General features: G+C 40.4%; 1 long non-coding RNA gene across 2 annotated transcripts in view; it reads right to left on the bottom strand.

Annotated features, from left to right (window-relative positions):
• Nucleotides 1–14,442, bottom strand: part of LOC310687977 — a 61,934-nt gene extending 47,492 nt beyond the window's left edge. The window contains exons 1-2 of one of the 2 annotated variants that reach the window (XR_014516702.1): nt 13,804–14,442; nt 4,920–5,013 (exon numbers count right to left, since the gene is read on the bottom strand). This is a non-coding gene — a long non-coding RNA (uncharacterized lncRNA). Of the gene's footprint in view, nt 1–4,919; nt 5,014–10,491; nt 10,562–13,803 lie in introns of those variants that run through there. The other variant, XR_014516703.1, reaches the window with a different exon arrangement.
• Between the last annotated feature and the right edge of the window lie 690 nt (nt 14,443–15,132).

Below are 15,132 nucleotides of genomic sequence, written 5' to 3'. Positions count from 1 at the left end.
TTCTCATTGTCACTATACTTGGGATAATATTAAGAATACCTGGGCACACGATACTACCTATCGAACTCGGGATGCCTTGCCCTGTGCACCTCCTTTTATTCATGCATGGAAAGTGGTATGGAACATAACTGTGACAGAAAAAGGCAATCTAACATACTGCACTGTGAACTCTCTACCTCTTTTGCTATTTCGCCTTCTGTACTCCACGTACCAAAGACCTCAGACACGATGGTTGTGGTGGATATGTGGAGAATGGGCATACAAGAAACTCCCCTCCAAATGGAGTGGGACTTGTTTCCTGGGATGGGTATTGCCACCAATGTGGATTATGCCCACTAATTTGGCCAAGCGTACACGAAGAAACGCTGATATTTCTCATATAGCAGGAGGAAGTACCCAAAGTTGGAGCGGTACTGATGATTGGCCACCAGAGCGCATTATAGCCTATTATGATCCTGCCTCCTGGAATCCTGGTGAGCTCATACAAGGGGCACGGGATCCTATTTATAATCTAAACAGAATAATTCGATTGCAAGCAGTAGTGGAACTTGTAACCAATGCAACGGCCCGGAGTTTGAGACTTATTGCACAACAATTGGATGAAAGTAGAGCCGCCATTTTGCAGCTGAAAATGGGAATGGATTATGTACTTGCCAAGCAGGGAGGCCTATGTGGAGTCTTGAACTTGACAGGGAATGCCTGTTGCTTTAACATTTCAGATAATGGTGAGGCAATCCGTGTGTTGGCCACAAAGATGGAGAGTATAGCACATGTCCCAGTACAAACATGGGAAGGATGGGATATGGGATGGCTCACCAATTGGTTACCTAATGTCACAGGACTCAAAGGGATACTATTGTCTTGCTTGTTTTTCTTGACAGTAGTGGTAATGGTTTTATGTATGATGCCATGTATCATTTCATGTTTTAGAAGTACAATTAGCAAGATGGTTTCAAATGAAACTCTACCTCATATCATGGCCCTATACAGAGCTTTACCTCAGGAATATGATGAAGGTCAAGCTATCAAGGACACTTGGGATGAAGGTCCTTGAGCTTGAAAGGGGGGAATGAGGCATCAGGCATAAGCCTGCATTTTATTAATGTTTGATCAGGACTTGTATATTAGAGAGAGCCTAAAAGATTTTCAAACGTTTCATGCCAGGCAAGAAGGCTAGCTGCTTAAGAAAACACTGACAGTGTTTTCTTCCTCTTAGACAAGGGGCCCCTTTTGATTGATAGCAGAAAACAATTCTCAAAGTCGTAAAAGCTGAAATTACAGACTGAGTAATGACACTGACCCTACATGTTATAGAAGATAAAAAAGGCAGAGATAAGCATAATTAGGAATGGGCAAATAGTAAAATGATACCATGGGCCTCTTTTAAACCTTGAGCTGTATTTTCTAAGGCCAGAGGCAAATGGGAGAAAAAACATCTAGCTGACAGAGAAAGAGAGGCTTTTTAAAGCATCTAGCTGGGAAGTCTTTTTAAAGCATCTAGCTGGGAAGTCTTTTTAAAGCTGTTTCTTCCTTAAACAGATAATGGGAAAAGCAGCTTGCTGAAGGGGGGGGATGTAAACTGAAGAGCCTTCTTCTGAAACTGTTTTAAACTGAGTTCTTTTTTTCTTTCTCTCTCTACTTTAAAAAGGCCTTATTCCTTTTAAAAGGTTACCTATGATAATGTATGAAATATATTAGCTTAAATATATTGGCTTAAATGTAATTATGCAAAGGATTTAACAAATGCTAGAAGAGTTGTATTTATCTTGAAATTAAGTCAGCCACCAGTCCAGCCCCCTGCCAGACAAGAAGACGCCATCAAATGCTGTCCTGATATATTAGCTGTCAGACATTTGTTTAGAAACCTTCAAATGAAGGATATCTTTCAATGTTGATGTGAAACTCAAGATCCTTGACATATGTTTAAGATAAAAATTTAAGATTAACCATTTGTTTTAGAAGGCAATAGGGCAGGGAGGGCAAGAGGTGAGCTGGTAATTAAGATTCCTTGTTGAGACACATGTAAGATATATTACTACTTATTTGTCATTTATAGATGTAACAATATATAGCTGTTTGTGTTCCATATAAGGACAGGAGGATGTGGGTGTATCTTTTAGGATTGGATATAGCAATCAGCCAATAGGAAATCCAACCAGGCTGATTGGACAGAGGCAGCCCAAGGAGGAGCAAAGGGGGCTGGATTAAGGGAATATAAGTGCTGGCCATAATGGCAGGAGGCCAGGCCAGAGCTTGGTAACCATATACCACTGTGCCTCTCATTTATTTGTCTGACAAATAAATAATTATTTTAATTTCTCTATTGCTGCGTTGAATATTTCATTCCAGCTAAGCGTTAACCACAAGCAGGGTGCTACAATATGGCTGCTGCAAGCTGTTCCGCTGAGCAGCCTATCTCCCACGTTCTGCCCTAGTTACAGCCACTGCGTCAGCTTCGACAACAGCCCCATATAGAGCACTTTACAGTGAAGTTACCAGAGCATGCATTCCAGTGGGGAGGCAGACCCTGTCCAGGAACAGCCATAACTGGCAGATCAGCCAAAATTACCATACTCTGAGCCACTGATGGCACTTAAGCCTCAAGTGGCAAGGCTAGATCCAAGAGTATACCCAAACTACATGCTTGCTGCTTCAGGAATATAGCACAGTCCTGTTTAGATCAGCTTATCCTGGATAGCCACATATAAAAAGGCACAGTAGGACATACTTTCATTACAACCAAACAGAATGTTATAAACAGGGTATTAAGTATTAAGACCTTTTAGAGGTCCAAAGCACTTAAAAGATTCTGGTGCCCCCATATATATCCAATTCAAAATATAAACCTTAAAATGAAATTTTATTTTTCAGAATGAAACAAAACCTGGAAAATAATGTTTATTTTTGTATACTTTCACTTTATTTGGGGGAGAATTTTACTACTGGTGCACCATATGGTTCATGGTAAATCTGGGAATCAAAAATTTCTGTGGTGGCCCCCCTTCCCCCGATGCCCTAACTACGTGCTTATTTTGTTTAATATTTCATCCAGCCCTGGTCATAAAAAAGGAAGAGCTTGGTTTCGTGAAGAAATGTTAGCAAAGTCTCTTCGTAAAGTGTCTGGCTGAAAAACATATATCATATTAAAGATGTTCTCATAGAGTTGGTCCCACTGACTGTAATATGACTTACAGTATTTCCTAAATTAAGGTACTTCTAATAATAGCCTCAACAGTTGTGGGTGGGGTTTATGGGGGGGGGGGGGAGTTTCACAACAGCAATAGCAAGAGTCTATGGCGCTCCAGGCACTTATTCAGGGTCTGTGGTCCTTTGGAAAATACAGACACAAAGGAGACTGTTGTAGCTTTAAGAAATATGGTTTCTTCAACTACTTACACCTTCAGTCTGCATGGAGAGTCCAGATCTTACAACATGGTCTTTTCAAGAGGGGCTTGTCCCCCACAGCTGTGCAGCCAGCCTGCTCAAGATGGATCCCAGTCTCTTCTTCCCAGAACACCCCACTAAAAGTTATTTATTCCCTGTCACCTCACACCCAGTTACGCTAGCAACATCTGTCATCCCAGGCCAAAGGATTCCTGTCATGATCTGCTCTTCATTAGGTCAGCCAGGCTGCTTTGCATAAACCAGCCCAAGGATTCTGTATCTGGCACAGATCTGCACTTTATATTTCATCCCTATCCCAATTAATCAAAATCCTACAATTTATTAATTTCTAGGGTTTAGGGCCACCCCCCAAAAACCATCTATAACAATATTATCCACAAGGCGGTGCTAGTGTTTTGTTTTCTAGGTACTGTAATTGCATGCATTCACCAAAGGAAAATAAGAAAGAAATAAGTAAAGTCTAACATTAAGGTGCGCAAGCATTGAACTCGCACTTTCACAGCATCTGACCCCTGGGGCAATGGATCCTGACTCATGCCTAGGGACTGATTCAGTTTGCATTTAAAGGTGAATTTATTGTAACTGCACTTGCTTTTGCTTTTTTTTAAATTGGGTTTTATAAACAAGAATAATGTTATACGGATAAGTATACCAAGTTTTCTCACGTAATTAGTATATCACAAAAATAGCATAATAAACGTGTAAAAATATCTACAACATATGTTTCATTATTAGTGATCAATATATGGATTCTTCGTTTATCAATTGGTTTAAAGTAGATAGTTACTACACTCTCACATTCTTAAAATATTATATGTACTTATAATGGTGCTGTTGCAAGAGGTTATGAAAACATTTACCCTTCTTTTTGGAGTTGTTCCCTTAGGAAAATTTCTCGCTTAACCCCCCCCCCCAAACCCTTGCCTTTCTTTTATACATTTGAAATCCCCTACTGCATTGCTTTTAAGCCCTTGAAGCCACATAGTGTATGTGTCGTTATAAATTATCCACACATGTTTCGATATGTGTACAATTATGCACACATTTCCAAGGTGTGAATTCTGGCTTACTGCTGGTACCCAGGCTAAAGGCTTTTGCTACCAGCTGCTACCAATCAGTGTGGAAAATACTGTGGCTTCCCATGTTTCGGAAACGCAACTCTAACCATGAGACTCTATTGCTCAAGGCAGTGCCTTCTCTGCTCACTTGGCATTGATCAATTTAAAGCAACTCTCCCAAAGAATCCAGGGAACTGTAGTGGGTGCTGGGAATTATAGCTCTGTGAGGAGTAAACAACAGTTCCCATATTATTATTGGGCTTTAAATGTATGGTGTGTATGCAGCCACGCATCACAGACTATGAATACAGATGATGGCCATTTTAGCAAGTAATGTGCAGGAAAGCATCACCGCTTGATAAGCTCCACCCCCAAAACTTAACCACACCCTTAGAATTTATGGCAGAAAGTATAGCATCATATTATCATTAATGTAGATGTCCAAACAAAACTTACCATTTGGCCAGCTGCTCATCTTGTTTAGCATCCCATGTGAATGCAGGGTGGGCACAAAGCCAGGTTGAAATTGTCCAGAATCTCTGGAGCATGCCTGCGAAAAGAGGCTCTATAAGGCAATGTTGCTGTTTTACGACGAATATACCGAGGCAGAAAGCTGAGGAAGGGAAAGCTGATCAAGTGATAAACTGAAGGTCTCGCGTTCAGTAAACAGCTAACCCCATAAATGAGAGAGAGGGAAATGCAAGCCATGGGGGCTGAAGCTACTTTGAGTTTTGACATTTTCAAGTAATAGTGGCCTTATTACTTGACATGAGTAAAACTAAGTTGGAGTTTCTGTGACCTGGGCTTGGCCCTACATTCATACAATCATTCAGTTTGTATCCTGCCCTTGCTCCCAAAAGAGCTGAGGGCGACAAACACATCAATAAATAAAATAATGATCATAATGATAATGATCATAATTTAAGCATTGTAAACTCTAGGACTGAGTACTGGGTTCAGCTGTGGGCCAAGGCAAATTGGGCATATTTGGAGGGAGTTGGGTATAGGACAAATGGATCATTGCAAGTTCAGTCTACATGTGTTGTAATGTGCAGGCAGCTTAGGCTTGCCATACGCCAGGGAATTTCCTGACATGTCCTGTTTTTCAGGTGTAAAAATGGTGTTGGAAAAATGTCAGGGAAAACCTGGGTGCATGGCAACACGATGGGAAAAAGCACTGGAAACAGCTCAAAAACTTAAAAATCACAATTTTGGGGTTAGGTTTCCCCCAAAAAAGCTTAACAATTTTGGTGGGTTTCCTAAAAAGAAGCTCAACTTTGCTGGTGTTAGGAATTTTACTTTTTGAAATATGGCAACCCTAATTCAGCTGAGTCAAATGCTACTCAGATACCTCTGTCCCCTTATTTCCTTTCTTTTCCCCCTGTGGGAATCACATGGATTCCCATCCTGTTGCTGAGGAAGAGTGCCAGGATTTAACTCCTGACATGCTGAAATCAATGTGGTTGACTAGAAATGCTTCCCTTCCGCTCTCTAAAATCAAGAATATGGTTATGCTTATATAAGGTGATGCTTGATGATAGCTGTGTGTTTTAAAATCTTTATAAAAGATGTTTCTAACTATATTCTCTCTCTCTTTCTCTCTTTTCAATGTGGCATAAAACTTCCCATGTCCAGGCACGTCCCATGAGTATTGTTAGCAAGATTTCTCCCTTGTGAAAGTTTTGAAAATGTACACTGCGTCCCTTTCTTTTTATAGGACGAGCTCGATATTCATACACACTTTCATTACGGAGACATTTGTTTACGATCCATGCCTGCTAGTTTTTTTAAAAAAACCTTTCCTTATCCAACTGTTTAAATTGGTGTTTATGGAATAAGGGATTTTTAAAGTTGTCCTGGGACATCTGCGCTTTATCATGCCTGCGGCTCAAAGCAGTGCTATTACTGGCATTAAAAACCCCACTTTTCACAAACACAGTGAGTAAAATTCTGCTTGAGATTTTATAGGCATGCAAGCCCAGTGGATCAGATTTTTGTCTTCAAACGTGTGGAGATTTTAGTGGTAAACAGAGATGGTTCAGGTATGATGATTACGACTCCCTCCTTCATTATCCATAGCATACAGACCTTCTGGTTTTTGTTTTTGTTTTATTAAGCACTTTATAGAGAAAACACTTTGCGATAAGCACTGCACAGCATATGTTTACGTTACTGTACAAACACTGTATGCTTATGCACCAAACTCAAGGGTTTGTAGAGGGTTTTTTCTAGTTACACGTCGCCTTGCACCTGACAACGGTTCAGACAGCAAAGGTGAGCAAGATGGGCCATTAATTCTATACTAGTTTTAACTCACAGTTTATTATAGCTTATTAAACATCATTAAGTTCAGAAGAGGAACAGATACTTCCACAGCAAAAGGAGAACATCACAGCCCTGGTGTGTGCTTATACTGTTACTGCTTGACTAATTAATTGTTACCTGCAGGACCCCGCACATTGTAACTCAGGAATAGCTGCTTCTGATTGAGCCTTCTGCAGAATAGTTCCAGGGCTTATTCCTCTTGGGATTTCAATCTATTCTATGTTGAACTTTAATAATTAGAATAAGTACTGCTTTTACAAAGTAACAGGCTGGTGTGTATTAAAGCGTGCTATTTGTTTATTTACTGGTTTGGGTTCTTTTTGTTCTTCTTTTTTAGAAACAACATCCGACATTGATCCACCAATAATAATAATAATAATACAGTGGTACCTCGAGTTAAGTACTTAATTCGTTCCAGAGGTCCGTTCTTAACCTGAAACTGTTCTTAACCTGAAGCACCACTTTAGCTAATGGGGCCTTCTGTTGCCCCCATGCCATCGGAGCACGATTTCTGTTCTCATCCTGAAGCAAAGTTCTTAACCTGAGGTAATATTTCTGGGTTAGTGGAGTCTGTAACCTGAAGCGTATGTAACCTGAAGCATATGTAACCCGAGGTACCACTGTAACAATATCGTCTACGTGGTATGTACGCTCATAGAAACACCTACATAGACACAGTCAAATGCAGAAGGAACTAATGCACTGCTAAATTCCAAGGCGGGGGGCAGGGAAAAGGAAAAGGAGGGAGAGAGAAAACATTAAAGCAAAGAAAAGAGAGATATTGTCCATTTACTGCTCTGAAATGCTGCAAATAAAACACAACAAACACAATTATATGTTGTTCATTAATCAGCCTTCTATAACCACTTAAAAACCATATGCTGCAAGTAAATGTGTGTGTACACACACACACACACACACACACACACACACACACACACTGTTTATATATTTAATTCAGATAAGCTTACAGTGTTCCATATCCTCTCATACGCAAAAAATCAGTAACACCAGTTTTCTTCCAGTTTGCTGCTATCCACATTAATTACTGCAGCAGTGGATAAAGAAAATTTGTGGCCACTTCAGGATTAGTATCACTAATGACGTTCTTAAGATAACGCAAATTTGCACCACACTAAAGTTATCATCTTGGAACATCTCTGCACAGTCTTAAGAGGTGTGTTAGAAATACAAAATACCAAAGAAAAACTGATGAGCTATGCGGAGATGGCGAAGCTGACACACAGACTTCAGGAAAAGGACAAAAGGGATTTTGAAAAAGAGTGGGAACCTTTTATATTATATTTGCAGAAACAAAGAAAGACTGCTGACCTGATGGTAGGATTTAAATAAACACTCACAACTTTTTTGGATAGGGAATAGATATTGTAATAAAAGGGAAAATATGATATTTGTAGAAAACAGCAGAACATACTAATGAGGTTAATAAATCAGAAATAAAAGTTGATGGAAGTCCAAAAGGGGGAGGGAGAGATGTTTATGTAAGCTGTATGTTATACGTACATTTGTAAGGAGAGAAAAGAAAATTTAAAAAAGGGGAAAAAGAAATACAAAATACCGTACAGGTAAGGTGTTGCCTTTCACTGGTTTTCAAAAGGCTCCATAGCAAACACCTTGATGTATTCTGTGTGTTCTAAAAATACAAGATGCTCTCTTATGTACAGTACTCTGTGTTTTTTACTTTATTTAATTCAACAGGATTTGTCTCATGCTTCATCATCCATAACCTCTCAACTTTTCAGCTAACATCTTATACTCCAAGAGACCATTATAGTTTTGCCTAATTGATATGGGAGGCTTTTTCTTGCAACTGCAGATGACATTGCAAACAAGAAAAATAATTTTTAGTAAACTATTTCTGGATGATTAGGCTATAGAGAACCACAAAGTACCTTTGGGTTATGCGAGAACGTACATAGTGAAAACTTTTGCCATTTTATATACAAAATTTTAATCAGGTAACATCTGTGCTGGGATCTGAAGATGATCCCATATTACATGTTAACTGGAAAGAATGTGAAGTATTGAGATTATTTTTGAGACCGCCATCAGGAAAAGGGACAACTACAGTGGTACCTCAGGTTACATACGCTTCAGGTTACAGACTCCACTAACCCAGAAATAGTACCTCGGGTTAAGAACTTTGTTTCAGGATGAGCACAGAAATCGTGCTCCGGTGGCACGGCGGCAGCAGGAGGCCCCATTAGCTAAAGTGGTGCTTCAGGTTAAGAACGGACGTCTGGAACAAATTAAGTACTTAACCCGAGGTACCACTGTACTTTGAATCTAAAGGCTAGTGAGCTTCATTAGTAGATAGAGATGGAAGTTGGGAAGAACAATCCCTTCTTCTTCTTCCATACCACTTATACATCAAAATGGCTGCACACCCATGACAGAAGGAGTGCATCTAACCTCTTTGTTGAACATTCATCCTAATTTGTTTGCATGGAGGTTTGACAGCACTGGCTATTTAATGAGTATTCATCATGATTTGTCTGCATGGAATATGACGTTGCATTAAAGTGCCGTATTTTTCCGTCTGTAAGACGCCCCCATGTATAAGACGCCCCCTATTTTTGGAGGCTCAGATTTAAGAAACTGGGGGGAGATGGCCCAGAGTATAAGACGCCCCCTATTTTTTGACATTATTTTTTAGGAGAAAAACCTAGTCTTATACACGGAAAAATACGGTAAGTGTTACCACACATTTTCCGGTGCATTTTCTCATCACTTTTCTTATCACAAAAGGTCTGATCTTTTCAAGAAGTGGGTCTGTTGCGCAAGACCTGGTGTAACTCTTTTCCACAGATGGAATAGCACTTAAACAGCTTAAGACCACTCAGCCAACGTACCTCAAGCAAAGGGTTGCACCCTGTTATTTCAGAGGGTGATTAGTTTCAGTAGTTTAGTTGTCTCTATTGTCCTTCTGCCTTTGCTGTGCTTTTTTATTTTTACCGCTCTTTTTTATGCTCTAGTGTTTTATGATTTTCTTTATTGTATTGTTTTCAGAGTGCTGTAAAGCCACCTTATGGATCTGACTCGAGTGGAAAGGCCGGATATAAATGTTTCTACTAACTAAATCATAAATATCTCCATAATGAGAGTCAATTAAACGAGCAAACTGACGTTATGATGTGAGAACCGCTGCTTCTGAACATGAGGTGTTGTGAAATGCCCTGGAACCCTGAGGAGAAAGCTGCAGTGCCGAGATTAATTCCATTGCTCTGGTGTGGTAAAAGGTTTAGGGAAAGAGCTCATCTGTCAAGTAATGGATAAGTGAAATGCCATGTCACGTAATGAGACGTCACATATTATCAAAGCCAGATTTGGCAGAGGCAATATATCTCACAAAGGGTTTGTGACAAATGAGTGCAAAAGACTATAGACACTTTAAAAAGGTCCATGAAGTAATCACTTATGATTTAAAGCATCACTGTGAGGAAACATCAAACATGATATATAGGCATCTGGCTCCTACTCCCACAGGTCACAGGGAGCAGGAACATTGGCACAGTCTTTGTTGGTGGGCAAACAAGGCAGAGAAACCGAGGCAGCAGCTGAGAGGGCTGAGGGGGGGGTTGTGGTGTACCTGTTGATGTGGCAGCAAGTGCAGGCCACACTCTGGGTTCTGAGGCACCAGGGATGCAGCCAAATTCTTAGCTCTTAAAAGCCAGATGCTTACCACAGTATTGAGGAACTGCCAAGGATGAAATGGCTCCAAGGCTGGATCTAGAAACATCAAAGAAGCGTTCCAACTAAATGTGTTGTAAATGTAAACAGGGAAATCCTGTAGGGAAAAACGGGACTCCACAATGCCATCTGGTGGCACAGTGTTATATCGCAAATGCAACACATATAAATGAGTCCATATTCTCCTCCGTGAGCAGAAGGGGCAGGGCAGGGCCATAAGAGTTGGGTGGCATTAAACTCTTTCCCCTCCAACGACTGGAGCAGCCGTAGAGAGGAGCTCTATCTTTCTCCCCCCTCCATTCCAGGAGGGGGCACTGAAGGAACTGACCAGGGCCCCTTACAGGCTGGTGTTTTATTGCGAAAGTATTCTGCAAAATGTTCTTGACACAATAACAGTGCATTAGTGGTGGATGTGTTCTGCTTTATTAGTTCTGTGAGGCTTCTCCAGTGCTACAACATTATTGCTGCCTGGAGGGCCTACAGTGCCACAAAAGTGGGACAAAAATCCCAGAACATTTGTGGTATGAAAAGGTCTAGGATTTCAGCAGGAAGTTATGGGCTGTGCATTCATTGGAAACGAAGCACTATTAAGACCCAGCATGTGTATCTCAAAAAGAAGTCATGCAAGATGAATCTCATTTCTTTCTTTTTCTAATAGTGCTACAGGCTTGGTGGATTGGGAGAATGCTGTAAATGTAGTCTACCCAATGAGAAGATGCTCTCCCATCTTCTCACTGGGCCAGATGTGATAGAATTATAGAATTCCATCTTGTCAGATTCTGACATCTTCACCCTAAAGCAGGAAAGAGCAGATACACAGCTTGCAGCTCCCATTTGTTTTGCTAGCTGCTGAACTAGACTAGTTGCTGCTTGCCAGGATCGAAACACAGAAAGAGAAAGTTGAAACACTGCAGAAAAATAATATGCTGGATACAGAGCTATTAGCGCATTGCATTTGAACAAGGCACCACGCTGCGGCAAAGACTGGCGGTACCTGCCTGAGGAAACAGCAAATGATATGCACACAAGCAATCTGTCAGCAACATTTATTTATTTCAGCAAATATGAGGTTTTCCTCTCCACTTGAGGATGGTAGCATTGAAATGATGATGATGCTAGCATTGAAATGATGTTTAAAAAAATTAGGAAGAAGAACATAAAAAAACAGATAAAGAACAGAGAGCTGTAGATAAATACCAGAAATACTCTGCCGGAAATTGTGTTAAGTTGTTCTGGCTTTGTTTTATTTGCAAGGTCTTCACTGAGGCATTTTTTGAAGTCACTTGTCATTCTCAGGATTGCTGAGATAAGAATTGCTGCTTCTGAAAAGAAGTACCAGCTGTGGGTTGTAAAGAAGTTAGGTCTCCCCTTTCCCATCTTCACATTTTACTTCTTGGTTTTGTGAGAGGACTTTAAGTGGAAGAGCATTCAAAGCCATTTAGTTAGCCAAATAATCCAGCGTGAGCTGTTTGCTGCCTTCCTGCCTTGCTGATGCCCTCCAGATGTTTGGGACCACAACTGTGGGGCTGATGATGGTCCAAATACAGTAGTACCTCAGGTTACATATGCTTCACGTTACATACGCTTCAGGTTACAGAAATAGTGCTTCAGGCTAAGAACTTTGCTTCAGGATAAGAACAGAAATCGTGCTCCGGCAGCGCAGTGGCAGCAGGAGGCCCCATTAGCTAAAGTGGTGCTTCAGGTTAAGAACAGTTTCAGGTTAAGAACGGACCTCCGGAACGAATTAAGTACTTAACCTGAGGTACCACTGTATCCTGAAGGGACACCAGGTTAGAAAAAGGTGACCTATTACCTCATGAAGTGATTGGACCAGCAGCAAGCAGCGTCACACAAGTCCCCTGACTCTTTTTGGTGATCCTAGGCCTAGGGTAAACTCACACTTTGGTTAATACTGGACCTCCACTGAAAAACAGTTTGCTGCCTTCCTGGGATCCTATATTTTCTCCCAATTTAAGAAACATTGCTCTAAAGGCAGCCAATATGATGAAAGACTAAGAGAACTACATGTGTTTAAAAGATATTGTACAATACAATTGCACACACCAATCAGGGATAAAGGTCAAGGGAGTCTTAGGATATGCTGTTTTATTTACACATATATACAGCCTGAGTGTAAGATGGAAGATCTGTAGCAGATCCTGCTGCCCCATCAGGTTTCCAGGGAGGACACCAAAGTCATAGCATTATTTTCTTCACAGAAAGGCAAAACTCTCCGCCTCCAGCCTCAGCCCTCCTCACACAGATTTTCAGTAGAAGATAGGAAAAGCAGTAATGGATTGAATTGACATAAATGCTGACAGGGATGAAATATTAGGAATACGCATAAAAATATATTGCAGCACTATAAAATTATATGTTAAAATGCTGCAGAATTGTTTTGATTATTTTCAGTAAAGAGGTACTAAGAGATGCGTTTCGTAAATGTGACTTAAAGCCTTCCTTTAGGATTAGGCTGACTAAATGATGTGCTATCTCTTCTGAATCCAAGACGATACAGTAAATCAAAATTTCATCTGTTTAGTGAATAATATAAGCCACAGCATACACATTTCCAGCTGCATAAAATAAAAAATGTAAAACCAGCAAATCACGTTCAGAAATCAGTGGCCCCATTTTTAAGTGACGAGTTGTATTTGCAAAACAGCCAACAAAGAACTTTCACCACAGACTTATCACCTCATGCACAGTCTGTCCAGCACAATACTTTTCAGGGGTTTTATTCATTTATTCAAAGAACAACCCCCCTTTTCTCCAGCCAGAAAAAGCTTCTGAGAGACAAATAATTAGTCTCTGGTTGTTGTTTTTTAAAAAAGTGTGCATAACTGTGCATGTGAAGCCAGTCCACAACAACAAAGATGATTGTCTAAGTGCCTCTTGAATCCTCAGATGCTTTCACATTGCCAATCTCCTCAGTTGTTTGGCAGGTTGACTGTTGGGAAAAGGACGATAGCTGCCATAAATCTGAACACCCTTTCTTCTAAAAAGAATGAGTAGTTTCAGTTCAAATACAGTGAGGTGTGTTGTGAAATTCAGGTCTCCCTGAAACTAGGGTCAAAATTATTCTAAAATTTCAGGGGGCATACATTTCATTGAACAATGGATCTTCCTTCTTTTCCTTCTTCCTTCCAATAGAACAAGGCAGAACTTCTCTTAAGAGATCAGCAGCTAGGAGTTGCCATTTTTCACCCACAGAATGCCATATCATTTCAGGGCATTTTGGAGGGGGGTGCCATTGTCTGTGGCAGACACCCTTTTTGTCCCAGAATGCAATGCGTCCCCCTACCTTTTGGAATGATGATGGCTTCAGAGGATGGGAGAAGAAGGTGCCTAAGATGGCTCCTTCGCTGAGGTAGCAGAGCTGATTGTCAAGAACAGAAAGAACAGAAACCTCTCCCACAACAACCACCCTGTGAAAATACCTCAGCGCCTCTTCCAGCTGGGGCTTTCACGCGCGCGCACACACACAAACACACTGACAGGGCCATCTACCACCAACTGATAACTTGTTCTGTTTTTATATTGTTTATAGTACTATAATTTTCTCAATGTATTTCAATGTTACTTGTAAGTTGCCTTGGAAGGATTTGAATCCTGAAAGGATTCCCAGAACAGATTTAGGGGGATACGTGGGAAGAGGAGAGGGAGCGGAAGTCCCATTGTAGTCTCTGTGCTAGTGGAGCTATTTTGCTGCATACCACTCATGGCTACTTTAAACAGCCTTTCCTTGCTGTTGCATCACATCCCTGCAGCCCACAATGGTATCAAATTGTATTACTGACTCTTCTGAAAATGGAAACTCCTCTTTGTTCCTACATTTTAACTCCCATGTGTTTTACATAGCAGTATGACATTCAGCCAAAAAAACCCTATAAATCCAAATGCTGAGGTCATAGTAGTAATTCCTTGAAGGAATGTATGAATAGATAGATGTTATAGATAGATGATTGATAGATAGATGATAGATACGATTAGCTATAGATGGAACCTCTGAATATAGAAGGAATACTCTAAAAATTAAATGAAGATCCTGGAATACACCCATATCTGGGACATGGGCAATTTAATATATATGTCCCAGAGGTACCTTTAAAAAAAACACCACTAACCCTCTCTGGTTAGTTATTTCAAAGAAATTACAAGCAATGCAAAAGGACAACAGAAGTAGCAAGACACAATCATGGATGTCACAAGCTGTACATTAAAGGGCAAACAAGGTTTAACAAGCTGTACATTAAGGCCAAACAAAGTATAACAGCTCAATCAAGCTAGAAGAGAGAAAAAGCATTGCTGATTGTTGCATATATGTCTATAATTCATAGTAGGAGAGTCTTTGCTAGGGTGATAATCAGGACAGGGAAACGGAAATAAAATGAAAACATCCTTTTCATTTGAGTGTTCACGTATATCACTAGAAAAATGACGCAGCTCGACTACATTCCACAGCAGCTTAGTAATGTGAGAAAATACCACAAAAGTCAGAGTTAGACTTTTAATCCTGCACCGTTCCTTGAAAACTTCATTTTATTTTTTTCTTTCTGTAAATTATTTTCAACCCTGTGCCGCAGAGCAAGCATTCTTAGAATGGTGCATGCTTGGAAATTTATACAAAGTC

The sequence above is a fragment of the Podarcis liolepis genome (genome assembly GCF_965112155.1).
Source record: "Podarcis liolepis genome assembly, chromosome: 10".
Taxonomy (NCBI): domain Eukaryota; kingdom Metazoa; phylum Chordata; class Lepidosauria; order Squamata; family Lacertidae; genus Podarcis; species Podarcis liolepis.
This window is presented reverse-complemented; position numbering and strand designations above follow the sequence as displayed.